Raw genomic sequence first — 15,000 nt, 5'->3', positions numbered from 1 at the left:
AACGCAGTAACGCATCACGTAATAACGGTAACTGAGTTACTGAATATAAAAAATAACGCGTTAGACTACTAGTTACCGCCGAAAATAACGCGTTAGTCCCAACACTGATTACTTTTTTAGGGCGTGTCGGCCGGGAGCGATCTGGTGCTCGTGGAGCCCCCAAGGCCGCTAATTAGCTGCCTGAAAGCGGGTGACTCCACTGTAGAAGTAGCCTGCATGTCTTCTAGCACATACGCTGCGATGACTCTATCAATGTTGTCCTGGCTAGCAGTCCCTCCGTTAAAATCCTTAGGTGAAGTGTGTCTCTCTTTACTAGCTTCGTCGAAGCATGTTGCTTTTGTAGCTGTTTCAGCAGATTTGAATTGATGTTTTGGGCAGTAGATAGGATCGTTGATCCAAGACACACCTTACATTTAGCTAAAATGTTCTTTTCTTTGTGCTCGACAAAAGAAAATTAGTGAGAATATCTCCATGTTAAGAAACTCAGCTTCGGCTCCGCCATGATGTCTTGTTAGTAAACATAGACACGCCCCCCACCCCCCTCCGCCCCACACACACACATACACCGCGCCTCTTGTGACACAGGAAGAATCAGAAGTACGACACCGCAGCTCTCCAATAAAACACACTCAGATCTTCTCACTTCCTAGCCGATACCATATAAAAAATAACGTAAAATAACAAAGTAACGCATCATGTAGTAACGGTATGTGAGTTACTGAATATAAAAAAATAACGTGTAGACTACTCGTTACCGCCGAAAATAAGGGCTGTCAGGTTCAAACACTGATGACATCTATTAACAAGACAAGAGGCAAATAATTAAACAGAGACAGAATTCAATTTGGACTCAATTGAGGAGAAACGCCTGGACACACTCTACTTTTGTACAGTCTCCAGCACGCTCTCCCAAAAGATTGCACTCCTTCTTTATGTGACTTTCTCCGACCACCTGACCACCGCTTCCACTTCAGAGGGAAGTGGGTCGTAAACAGCGTTGCCTTTGGTTAACGAATAGTCCAAAAGAAGAGGTCGTAAAATAGTTCAAAAAGAGTTCCATAAAATAGTTCAAAAAGAGTTTGTAAAATACTTCAAAAAGAGGTCGTCTGGAAATTGGGCAGATCCTTAGTTCTCTCCGCTTTGAAGTCCTTGGGTTAGAACAATATCTTTCTGTTGATTACCATACATGAGAGAAAATAGGAACACCTTCATCTTGCTCCCCTCCCCCCCCTAACAGTGGAGTTTTACGAGCCTTACTCTTGGCAGGTTTCAAAGACAGCTTTTGTCTTCTTGTCGGGACTCAATGTAATACACATTTTTGTGATAATTTAGAAACAATTATTCTAACAACCAGGCATGTGATTTTTCCGTCTAAAGTCGGAATTCCGTCTTTTTAATCTCGGGGGGGGGGGGAAAAAATGATCTCCCGTTTTTTCCGTTTTTTTTTCCGACCCTAAATCAAGATTCGAGACGTAGTTTGTATTACGCCGTAGTTGATTGGTCGATATGTTCCTTGTGACCAATCAGGACATCTGTTATGAATGATGACGTTAATAACGTCATCATTCATAATGGTTATTACGGCCATTTTCCATATGTAAACAATGTCGGTTCTCGAGAGAAAGGACGCTTTACGAGTAAAAGAAATGGATAAACATGTCAAAAATAAGTTCCGATGGGACTGGATGGAAAGGGAAATCACTGATACTGTTGGGAAGAAGGAAGTTACGACTTTGTTCGGTGATTTTATTCGGAAATCGATCGTCCCGGAAAGGTTTTGTGCACGTGGTGTCATGATAATATTGACTATGGATCACGAGGTTTCAAGGCTTTGGAAGTACATGCAAAACGCCAAAAACATATGAAACAACTTGAAGCAAGGAAAACTAACTTTTCACTAGCTGGTACTTTTGGATGTCAACCGAAAGTGAGCCAAACCTTACGGACTTCATCTTTTGTTTAAACTGCCGTAGACATGGAGAGGAAAGATCCGCCCACTTCAGTTGCAGACAGGGTGTTAATAATGAGGTAAGCTAAAAAAATATTTGCTTGCGAAATACGCATGTTTGTCTGCTAACACAGACCCGCAGACGCGAGCACATCACCCCTATATTAGCGTCCCTTCACTGGCTCCCTGTGCGTTACAGAATCAATTTTAAACTCCTTTTATTTGTTTTTAAATGTCTAAACAACCTCGCGCCAACATATCTCTCCGACCTCCTTCAGCCTTACTGCCCCACCCGATCCCTAAGATCAGCCGATCAGCTGCTACTGACGGTCCCGGACACAAGGCTGAAGCTTAGAGGTGACAGAGCTTTCGCCGCTGCTGCTCCCAAGCCCCTGGAACGACCTACCTCTTAGTGTTAGACAAGCCTCCTCTCTTCCTGTTTTTAAATCTCTCTTAAATACATACTTTTATTCCATGGCTTTTAACACTGAGTGATACCCATCCTGCAATGGCGCCCCATAATACACCTGCTGTGAACCTGTTTTTATGTTTTTATGTTTTTATATTATTTTTTTTTTATCGTGTTCTGTTTGTGTTGTGTTGTTTGCTCGGTTCTCGTATTATTTTTCACCTGCCCATTGTACAGCACTTTGGCTACCCCTGTGGTAAATTTTAAATGTGCTTTATAAATAAAGTTGATTTGATTTGATTTGATTTTAAATATTAACCAATTATTGCTTTGCGAAATATAAATGGATTTTTCTAAAAATAAAAAGCCACGTGAAAATATATTATGAAATTACAGAAATTCAAAGAGTCGCATTATTGATTCCAGTTAACAATTTATTTGAAATAAATTTGCATATAATACTATTTTGTAATATTAAGTTCTTATGTAGTCTGTTGAAACTATTGTCAGTGGTGTAACAATCTTGAAGGTAAACATTTTCACACTTGTTTCATGCAATATGTCAGTGTCCTCACATTATTATTATTACCTATTTTCAAATATGAGTAAACAATACTAAACATGTTGAATTATTTTCATAATTGTATATCCTATTTTGGCGAAAAGAATGAAATGTTTACATTACATGAACTGAAGTAATGTGGTAATACTGTAAATAAACTGTAGATAATAACACTGATCAATGTGGATGTGAAATGAACACAAGATGTAAATATTAGTGACTAAATACTGTTGGGACTGAACCATATACAGTGATTCATTAGGATAATTGGGTTATGTATGTTCTATTAATGATGTTTTCATATCTTTAAACCAGGGGTCACCAACGCGGTGCCCGCGGGCACCAGGTAGCCCGTAAGGACCAGGGGCCGTACTTATCAAGCTTCTTAGAATTACTCCTAAGAAGTCTGCTAAGAGTTGACTTAAGAGTAAATAAATTCTTCGCTGAAAGCTGCACTTAAAAGTGAGTTATCAAGCGTCTTACTCACACTTTCAGCCAAGTGTAGGACTGAATCTTAAGTGTCACACTCAGAGCTGAATTACGACATTACTATGTGCCGTAAACGCAATTTTAGGTGACGTCATTTCTGTGTCCATAGAAATGACCAATCACGGAAGGGAATCCGTTGTCTAAGAATAAATAAATATCTTGGAAATATTTAAGTGGACAATGGGAGTGTATATTTTGACAATAAACTACAAAATAATACAAAACAAACTAGTCCCCGCCGGCACTCACGCTACCGCTCCCTCTCTTCTATCGCCCACACACTCACTGACGTCACTCACCTCAGGGCCACACACATACGCTACTGTCATAAACATTTTCTTTACAATTCATTAATTAGGCAACTAATTTGAAACTGGTGTGGGTGGCTCTATATATACTAGCCCACTGCAGACACATGCAGAAATCAACAAGGAATCGAAAAGTATTAAATCTGTGACAAAAATAATATCCGCTCTGTCTAAACGATACCGTTTGATCAGCTGCTCGTCATCAAAAAAAAACAAACATTGTTCCGTTCCCTGAACGTTCGCGCACGAATCTCTCACCTCAGTGCCATCCCCTGCTGGCAACTCCTAACCACTTAAGACACCTCTGAAGGTCTCTTAAATATCGTGGAGAGTAGGAGTGATTCTTAGACTTAAGAACGTTGATAAAAAGCTTTTATTCTTAAGTTTGAGAGTAGGACTAAATTTCGCAAATTCTCAGGACTTAAGTGTAAAATGGCACTCTAAGAAGCTTGATAAGTACGGCCCCAGATGAGTAGCCCGCTGGCCTGTTCTAAAAATAGCTCAAATAGCAGCACTTACCAGTGAGCTGCCTCTATTTTTAAATGTTATTTATTTACTAGCAAGCTGGTCCCGCTTTGCTCGACATTTTAATTCTAAGAGAGACAAAACTCAAATAGAATTTGAAAATCCAAGAAAATATTTGAAAGACTTGGTCTTCACTAAACTGACAAAGAAACAGATAACAGATTTGGTGTCCAGGGGCCGTACTTATCAAGCTTCTTAGAGTGCCATTTTACACTTAAGTCCTGAGAATTTGCGAAATTTAGTCCTACTCTCAAACTTAAGAATAAAAGCTTTTTTATCAACGTTCTTAAGTCTAAGAATCACTCCTACTCTCCACGATATTTAAGAGACCTTCAGAGGTGTCTTAAGTGGTTAGGAGTTGCCAGCAGGGGATGGCACTGAGGCCAGAGAGACGTGCGCCAACGTTCAGGGAACGGAACAATGTTTTGTTTTTTTTTGATGACGAGCAGCTGATCAAACGGTATCGTTTAGACCAGGGGTCGGCAACCCGCGGCTCTAGAGCCGCATGTGGCTCTTTAGCGCCGCCCTAGTGGCTCTCTGGAGCTTTTTTAAAAATGTATGAAAAATGGAAAAAGATGAGGAAAAAAAAAAAGTTTTTGTTTCATATGGTGTCCGTAGGAGGACAAACATGACGCAAACCTCCCTAATTGTTATAAAGCACACTGTTTTATCTTAAACATGCTTCAGCTTCACTGATTTGAGTATTTGGCGAGCGCAGTTTTGTCCTACTAATTTTGGCGGTCCTTGAACTCACCGTAGTTTGTTTACAAGTATAACTTTCTCCGACTTTCTAGGAAGTGTTTTATGCCACTTCTTTTTCTGTCTCATTTTGTCCACCAAACTTTTAACGTTGTGCATGAATGCACAAAGGTGAGTTTTGTTGATGTTATTGACTTGTGTGGAGTGCTACTCAGACATATTTGGTCACTGCATGACTGCAAGCTAATCGATGCTAACATGCTATTTAGGCTAGCTATATGTACATATAGCAGCATTATGCCTCATTTGTAGCTTTATTTGAGGTCATTTAGTTTCCTTTAAGTCATCTTAACTCAATTTATATCTCATGACACACTATCTGTATGTAATATGGCTTTTAATTTGTTGCGGCTCCAGACAGATTTTTATTTTATTTTTTGGTCCAATATGGCTCTTTCAACATTTTGGGTTGCCGACCCCTGGTTTAGACAGAGCGGATATTAATTTTTGTCACAGATTTAATACTTTTCGATTCCTTGTTGATTTCTGCATGTGTCTGCAGTGGGCTAGTATATTACAGAGCCCACCCCACACCAGTTTCAAATTAGTTGCCTAATTAATGAATTGGAAAGAAAATGTTATGACAGTAGCGTATGTGTGTGGCCGTGAGGTGAGTGACGTCAGTGAGTGTGTGGGCGATAGAAGAGAGGGAGCGGTAGCGTGAGTGCCGGCGGGGACTAGTTTGTTTTGTATTATTTTGTAGTTTATTGTCAAAATATACACTCCCATTGTCCACTTAAATATTTCCAAGATATTTCTTTATTCTTAGACAACGGATTCCCTTCCGTGATTGGTCATTTCTATGGACACAGAAATGACGTCACCTAAAATTGTGTTTACGGCACATAGTAATGTCGTAATTCAGCTCTGAGTGTGACACTTAAGATTCAGTCCTACACTTCGCTGAAAGTGTGAGTAAGACGCTCGATAACTCACTTTTAAGTGCAGCTTTCAGCGAAGAATTTATTTACTCTTAAGTCAACTCTTAGCAGACTTCTTAGGAGTAATTCTAAGAAGCTTGATAAGTACGGCCCCAGATGTTCAAAGTGTGACATGATTTATTTAAAAATTAGAGAGTTGACTTTTGTATTTTACATGAGTTATTATTTGTACAAACATGGTGCAAAGTAATTCATGATTTGTTAAAAAATGTTAGTGGCTAGCTAGTTAAAATGGGATATTGTGATTTCACAAGACTGTCTCAGAAGTGATCGTTTGAAAATGTTCAATTTGAAAAATGTGCACTTGGAGAAAATATAAAAATAAAGTGTTGCATGTTGATATTTATCTGTTTCTATATATATTTATTGTGAGAAATCATTAAGATGATCAGTGTTTCCACAAAGATAAATACCATTAATTATTATTAAAGGCCTACTGAAAGCCACTACTACCAACCATGTAGTCTGATAGTTTATATATCAATGATGAAATCTTAACATTGCAACACATGCCAATACGGCCGGGTTAACTTATAAAGTGACATTTTAAAATTCCCGCCACACTTCCGGTTGAAAAACTCCTTTGGATATGATTTATGCGCGTGACGTCACAAAAGCAACGGAAGTGGTTGGACCCCATCGGACCCGATAGAAAAGTATTCTGGACATCTGTGTTGGTGAATCTTTTGCAATTTGTTTAATGAACAATGGAGACTGCAAAGAAGAAAGTTGTAGGTGGGATCGATCGGTGTCTTAGCGGCTAAGTACAATACTGTAATATCTGTGATATTTGCATTAGTGTACTGTCTTTAAGGGTTTGGGGAACGCGCATGCGTGAGTGAGTTGGCGGAGAACTTGTGTGAGCGTGAGTTTTGGCTAACAGCAGCTCGTGTATGTGTGTGCGTTACTTTTTTGAACTACAACCAGTTACCGCTTTTTAATAAAGCGATTGAGCAGCGCTTCCTCGTCTGTGTGACTCCTTCTCCACTGCGTGGCATTACAATACTTACAGCAACACAACAAGGACTACTTACTACGCCTAGCCGATGCTTGCCGCCAAATCCACGGATGAAGTCCTTCGTCGTGCCGTTGATCGCTGAATGCAGGTGAGCACGGCTGTTGATGGGTTTCTATCTTCATTTGAGAACGATGCTACGCGCTAGCTCAGTAGCTAAGTGTGTCACCGATGTATTGTCTTGGAGATAAGTCACTTTAAATGTCCATTTCGCGTGCTCGACTCTCATTTTCAAGAGGATATAGTATCCGAGGTGGTTTAAAATACAAATCCGTGATTCACAATAGAAAAAGGAGAGAGTACATAGTTCTGTGAGGTCTGGTTGCCTAAGTTAGCTTCAATGGCGTCGTTAGCACAGCATTGTTAACCTTCGCCAGCCTGGAAAGCATTAACCGTGTATTTACATGTCCACGGTTTAATAGTATTGTTGATTTTCTATCTATCCTTCCAGTCAGAGGTTTATTTATTTTGTTTCTATCTTCATTTGAGAACGATGCTACGCGCTAGCTCAGTAGCTAAGTGTGTCACCGATGTATTGTCTTGGAGATAAAAGTCACTTTAAATGTCCATTTCGCGTTCTCGACTCTCATTTTCAAGAGGATATAGTATCCGAGGTGGTTTAAAATACAAATCCGTGATTCACAATAGAAAAAGGAGAGAGTACATAGTTCTGTGAGGTCTGGTTGCTAAGTTAGCTTCAATGGCGTCGTTAGCACAGCATTGTTAACCTTCGCCAGCCTGGAAAGCATTAACCGTGTATTTACATGTCCACGGTTCAATAGTATTGTTGATTTTCTATCTATCCTTCCAGTCAGAGGTTTATTTATTTTGTTTCTATCTTCATTTGAGAACGATGCTATCGCGCTAGTTAAGTAGCTAAGTGTGTCACCGATGTATTGTCTTGGAGATAAAAGTCACTTTAAATGTCCATTTCGCGTGCTCGACTCTCATTTTCAAGAGGATATAGTATCCGAGGTGGTTTAAAATACAAATCCGTGATTCACAATAGAAAAAGGAGAGAGTACATAGTTCTGTGAGGTCTGGTTGCTAAGTTAGCTTCAATGGCGTCGTTAGCACAGCATTGTTAACCTTCGCCAGCCTGGAAATCATTAACCGTGTATTTACATGTCCATGGTTTAATAGTATTGTTGATTTTCTATCTATCCTTCCAGTCAGGGGTTTATTTATTTTGTTTCTATATGCAGTTAAAGCATGATGCTATCACGTTAGCTCGTAGCTAAAGCATTTCGCCGATGTATTGTCGTGGAGATAAAAGGCACTGAATGTCCATTTCGCGTTCTCGACTCTCATTTTCAAGAGGATATAGTATCCCAGGTGGTTTAAAATACAAATCCGTGATCCACAATATAAAAAGGAGAGTGTGGAATCCAATGAGCCAGCTTGTACCTAAGTTACGGTCAGAGCGAAAAAAGATACGTCCATCACTGTCTCTCAAGTCCTTCACTGTAACGTTCCTCATCTACGAATCTTTCATCCTCGCTCAAATTAATGGGGTAATCATCACTTTCTCGGTCCGAATCTCTCTCGCTCCATTGTAAACAACGGGGAATTGTGAGGAATACTAGCTCCTGTGACGTCACGCTACTTCCGCTACAGGCAAGGCTTTTTTTTATCAGCGAGCAAAAGTTGCGAACTTTATCGTCGATTTTCTCTACTAAATCCTTTCAGCAAAAATATGGCAATATCGCGAAATGATCAAGTATGACACATAGAATGGATCTGCTATTCCCGTTTAAATTAAAAAAAATCATTTCAGTAGGCCTTTAATAACATAGAGTTAAAGGTAAATTGAGCAAATTGGCTATTTCTGGCAATTGATTTAAGCGTGTATCAAACTGGTAGCCCTTCGCATTAATCAGTACCCAAAAAGTAGCTCTTGCTTTCAAAAAGGTTGGTGACCCCTGCTTTAAACACTCAAATATTTTCTTCAAATGGTGCTGTCTTTGTTCATTTTAGCATGTTCAACTGGTGTAAAACCAGGAGCTTCGGGGGGCGTTGCCCCCCTTGTCCCCCCACCAGGGCGTGACGCCCTGGTCCTGGCTGGGGGCCTTCGTCCTCCAGACCCCCGGAAATTTTTTCAGTCTTTTTCATTGTGGTCAAATCACGTGCGTGAACAACGGCGTTACAGTAACGCGTTACAAAGTCCCAACACTGATTACAACTGAGTACCGCTAATGAACATGTATTTTTTGACAACAACGGTTAAGAAACAGTAAGACCCTCACTTTTTTTACGGGGTGTCGGCCGGGAGCGATCCGGTGCTCGTGGAGCCCCCGAGGCCGCTAATTAGCGAGACGAATCAAAGCGCGGCTGTGATCTGGCGCCCGCCGACCCGACCGGAGCGTCTTTTCCTCCTTCGCAGAGTTCCAGTATCACTCCACGTCTTTGATGAAGTCCCCCCCGCCGCCGTGTCGGTCCAAGAGGGAGGGGGCGTCGTCCAATCGAATTATGGTTACGCGCTGCCGCTGCTCTGTGATGTCACGGCCGACCACGCCGTCTCGCCGGGGACCCGTCGGGGGCAAAAATGATAGCAATTTTTTGTTAAAAAAAAAAAATTATAAACAAAAAAGGGCGAGCGTTTTAAAGCCGTGGATTAGAATGTGGGAATCTAACCAGCCTTTTTTTCTTCCTTTTTTTTTTTTTACAAATGTCATCATCCGTCATCTTTAATCCACTTAGGTGGTGCGTAGGTGTGTGTGTGTGTGTGCGTCATTCTAATAAGACACGTTCCCTCGCATGCTAACAATATGTTGTCAGTGTCAAGCAAAAGCAGGACATAAAGATGAATAATTAAAAAAGCCAGAGAAGACGTTTGCATTATTTACAATTAGTGATGAGGTCGTTTTTTCTTTTTTTTTTTCCCCGTGTGTGTGTTTGATTCCTTCGTGTTCCCCTACTTACTGTACGGATGCATTTTAATATCCGATCAATATTTATACTAAAGTGGCTTCTGCCGCACGCGGGCAAGTACGATGTGATTTGAAATGTTTTGAAATGACACGTCATTTTGTACAGTAGCAGCGCCTTTTGTTTGGGCGGTGGGAGAAAAAAAAAGAAGTGGTAAATGTCAGCTGGAGCAGTCGTCATAATTCATGAGACATGAAATGTTGATGAGGAATCTTGGAAGACGTTCCTCCTCCGGCCCCGGCCGCAGTCAGATCAGCCGAGGTAACGGGGTCAGTCACAGAAGTTTGAGAATAGAATAGAATATATCTTTATTGTCAGTGTACAAACCCCGTTTCCATATGAGTTGGGAAATGGTGTTAGATGTAAATATAAACGGAATACAATCCTTTTCAACCCATATTCAGTTGAATATGCTACAAAGACAACATATTTGATGTTCAAACTAGAGAAATGCCGATAAATGCTTTAAAATGTAATATCGGAAATTATCGGTATCGTTTTTTTTATTATCGTTATCGTTTTTTTATTTTTATTATTTTTTTTATTAAATCCACATAAAAAACACAAGATACACTTACAATTAGTGCACCAACCCAAAAAACCTCCCTCCCCCATTTACACTCATTCACACAAAAGGGTTGTTTCTTTCTGTTATTAATATTCTGCTTCCTACATTATATATCAATATATATCAATACAGTCTGCAAGGGATACAGTCCGTAAGCACACATGATTGTGCGTGCTGCTGCTCCACTAATAGTGCTTTTTTTTTTTTTTAACATGAATTAATTAACGTGAACCCCGACTTAAACAAGTTGAAAAACTTATTGGGGTGTTACCACTTAGTGGTCAATTGTACGGAATATGTACTGTACTGTGCAATCTACTAATAAAAGTTTCAATCAATCAATCAATCAATCAATACTAACCTTTAACAGTTAATTTTACTCATTTTCATTAATTACTAGTTTCTATGTAACTGTTTTTATATTGTTTTACTTTCTTTTTTAATCAAGAAAATGTTTTTAATGTATTTATCTTATTTTATTTGATTCATTTTTTTAAAAAGTACCTTATCTTCACCATACCTGGTTGTCCAAATTAGGCATAATAATGTGTTAATTCCACAACTGTATATATCAGTATCGGTTGATATCGGTAATTAAGAGTTGGACAATATCGGAATATCGGCAAAAAAGCCATTATCGGACATCCCTCGTTATTTATTTACCAAATTTGCAAAATCTTCCACCAAAAATATTCTTCTTAGTGCGATATTTGATGTGAAGTAATGGGAACCTTGGATGGGTCAATAATTCATAATAACGTTGATTATGATTCAATATTATGTTTTGAGCAATGACAGTTTGAAAAGAAAAAAAAAACAGCTTTGTTTTATTAGTCAACATTGCAACTTTTTCTAAATTACATTTAACCTTTAAGCTTTTTTATTTCACTTTTGTTATGTTTTTGTTTATTTGAATAGTGTTTTTAGAATGTGCCGTGGGCCTTTAAAACATTAGCTGTGGGCCGCAAATGCACACTTTTGACACCCCTGCTATAGATAATAAATAATTAAATCTATGGATAAAAAGCAGAGCCTGGCGACGCATGCGCGTTTATCATAACTCTCTCTCTCTGTCTCTGCCCCTCTCTCACCAATGCTGCTGCGCGCACAATTTGTTTTGTTTTTAACCCCTTCTTAACCCTGAACGTACATTGAAAATACACGCAACCCTAACTCAAAATGCCGGACATTTGAGGCATTTAAGAAACTCCGCCCTGACAGCTCCGCAAAAGAGGACATGTCCGGTGAAAAGAGGACGTATGGTCAGTCTATCCTAGCCCGTTAGCTGCTAGCATGCCGTGTGTTGTGCCTCGGTGTGCATTGTTTACACAACGTGCGTTACGCTAGGGATGATACTCGAAACCGTTTTTCCCGGTTGTTTGATAAGAAAAGAACCGAGTCCTCGGACTCGAATCCCTTTTTGAGAACCGGTACCCGTTATCGAGACCACTATAGTAAAGGAAAAGAGTTGATTCTTTATTCGAATCCCGTCCCGACCAGAAATGCTCCGTGGGACATCACAATAAATGACGTCACGTAGCTCAGTCATTAGGCGCAGATAGCGAAAGCAGGAAAACAATGGACAGGAAAAAGCGCTCCAAGGTGTAATAAAGTTCAAAACAAAAGCTATAATCCATCGAATAACTTTACTGAGAGATTTGAGCAGGGTACAAACACATGACCAACACTTTTACCACCAACCGGAAACATAGCAACCAGGCTAGCAACGCACCTACTTTACGGCAGCTGTCGCAACCTTCTTAAAGCAACCGCAGCACATACATATATATACAACACATCTCCCTTTTTCAACTTTTGTTTTTCTTTCCTTGTAAACGGTACAAAATCACACTGTAGATGTGTTGTCTGTCTAATTATAAATAATGCAGACGAGGCGTGTTGGCTGAATTCTTGACGTTTACTTTCACAGCGTGGCAACATGCAACACTTTTCGGGGCTACCGCGCATGCTCGTCACTCCCGTTGCATGCTGGGTAGTGTAGTTGTTATATTCTCTAGCTCGTAACATTTTTCCCACTATAAAGAAATAATGTTAACTCAATAAAGTGTATTTCTTTTTTAGCTTTAACTTTTTATTTTTTAGCATTGTAACCACATTTGTAAACAACTTTTCTCTTCATAGAATTTTCTTTCAATAAAGAAATAAAGTGCAAAAATGTCAAAGCATCATAACAAACAGTTATGTTCCAATAGCAGCAGAAGTGCACTTTTTGGAGAGCTGTATTATTTTCAGTTTTGTGCCCAAGGTACTGATTTTATTTAACACTATATTATTATTTATACACCTATAGTGATCACAGAGACAGCTTGTTTTTGTGTTACTGTATATATTTGTTTCTCTGAAAAATCAACACTTAATATACTTTGGGTAACAACAGTCAATATTTATTTATTTTATTTTATTTTTTTAGGTGGGTAACAGTCAATATTTATTTATTTATTTATTAGATTTTATTTTTTTTATTATATAATAAAAGTGAGCTTTTGTTAAACCAAATATTGTGTGTTTTTTTCCATATACAACAACCTATCTGGACTCCATAAGAGAATCGATAAGGAATCGGTTCGATAAGAGGATTCGATAATAGGCTCGAACTCGATAATTTCTTATCAAACATCATCCCTACGGTACGCTACTTAATATGTCCGTGTGGAAACTCGTTCGGTACACCTCCGAACCGAAACGGTTCAATACAACTACACGTACCGTTACACCCCTAACGGTTATTAATAACCCCGCTTTGCACGTTGTCTTCCGCGGCTCGTTTGCATACGAGCGAGGTCGCCCTCAGCAGCCTCTAAGGAGTTTGCTTTTAGATGCTCCTGCACATGTCACAACCAGGAACTGACGCCTTAAAAGACGCACCTCCACGCCCCCCTAACCCCCTACCACCGCTGTCTCCAAACGCCCTCGGCCCCGACCTGCCTCTTTCAACACGACGCTTTCATTCTTCCGGTTATTATTTTTATCCTAACTCTGCAAGACGGTACCAAAAGTAGCTTGCGAGACTACACGTTCACGTCGAGGGTCTAAGGCAGGCATGTTTAAGGGAATTGTTTTAGGGGCCACATTTCCAGAAGGCTAAGGACATCTCCCTTCACTATTGGACTTATTTTGTATATTCCGCGGAATCAGCGTCCTCTACAGTAGACATTCGATTTAGGATGGATTTGGCACAACTTTCCTCCAAAATTCTGCAACCTTAAAAACGTAATGACCCTGTAAGACCCTGCATATGGATCCTAAAAAAAGACAAAAATGTTGCAATGAATAAATGAAACGCTCTAAAACAGGGATCCCCAAACTACGGCCCGCGGGCCGGATCCGGCCCCCCAGCATCCAAAATCTGGCCCACAGGAAGTCCCAAGTAAATTTTATTTTATTTATTTATTTTTATTTTCATTTTTTTAAATCTTTCCTTTCTAATCCATTTTCAGGCAAATCATATTGTCTAAAAATAAATTTTCCCATCGATAACGTGACAATGTTAAATGTTGATGAACATCAATATTAATTGATGTTAAATGACAAAACGGATTATATATATATATATATATATATATATATATATATATATATATATATATATATATATATATATATATATATATATATATATATATATATATATATATATATATATATATATATATATTAGGGGTGTGGGAAAAAATCGATTCGAATTCGAATCGCGATTCTCACGTTGTGCGATTCAGAATCGATTCTCATTTTTAAAAAATCGATTTATTTTTTTAATATATTTTTTTTTAATTATTATTATTATTATTATTTTTATTTTATTTTTTAATTAATCAATCCAACAAAACAATACACAGCAATACCATAACAATGCAATCCAATTCCAAAAGCAAACCCGAGCCAGCAACACTCAGAAGTGCAATAAACAGAGCAATTCAGAGGAGACACAAACACGACACAGAACAAACCAAAAGTAGTAAAACAAAAATGAATATTATCAACAACAGTATCAATATTAGTTACAATTTCAACATACCGTATTTCCTTGAATAGCCGCAGGGGCGTTAATTAATTTAAAACCTCCTGTCACTCCTGCGTTTACCGGAAACCGGCGGGATGGCCGTGCATGCGGTAATTATTTTAAAACCTCTTCTCACTCCGGCGTTTACCAAAAGGAATCCATAAAATTTAGGCGTGCGCTTTGAGTGTGATGTAAGCATACCATCATGAAAAGCACATTTAATTAAAAAAAACGTTATTATGGTCTTACCTGTACTTATAAATGGAGTCCATTTGCAGCTCCTTCTGACCAAAAGCATCGATAACTTGTTTATAAAAGTCTTCCTTATTTTCTTTCTTCAGTTTTAAAAGTCTCTGTTTCGATGGAGATATTCCTTTAATTATTACCTCCTGCTTCCATTGAAAGTCCAGTTTAGAAAACTGTTTTATTTTAGATACCCTCCTTGTTAAAAGGAAGACAAAAAAATCTCTTGCTGCGTGTGTTCACTTCTTCTGCAGTACCCGAAGTCGCAAGAAGGATCACTAGCG

The 15,000-nt window shown here is 39.0% G+C and overlaps 2 protein-coding genes across 2 annotated transcripts in view; one reads left to right on the top strand and one right to left on the bottom strand.

Moving 5' to 3' along the window:
- Window positions 1-14,904, bottom strand: part of LOC133644195 (tumor protein 63-like) — a 498,490-nt gene extending 483,586 nt beyond the window's left edge. The window contains exon 1 of the mRNA XM_062038540.1: window positions 14,723-14,904. The gene's annotated coding sequence lies outside the window, so the exon portion shown is untranslated. The remainder of the gene's footprint in view (window positions 1-14,722) is intronic.
- LOC133644198 (lipoma-preferred partner homolog) overlaps window positions 1-15,000 on the top strand; it is a 214,474-nt gene that overhangs the window by 130,541 nt on the left and 68,933 nt on the right. The window lies entirely within an intron of this gene.

This window comes from Entelurus aequoreus, linkage group LG27 (assembly GCF_033978785.1).
Source record: "Entelurus aequoreus isolate RoL-2023_Sb linkage group LG27, RoL_Eaeq_v1.1, whole genome shotgun sequence".
Lineage (NCBI taxonomy): Eukaryota > Metazoa > Chordata > Actinopteri > Syngnathiformes > Syngnathidae > Entelurus > Entelurus aequoreus.
This window is presented reverse-complemented; position numbering and strand designations above follow the sequence as displayed.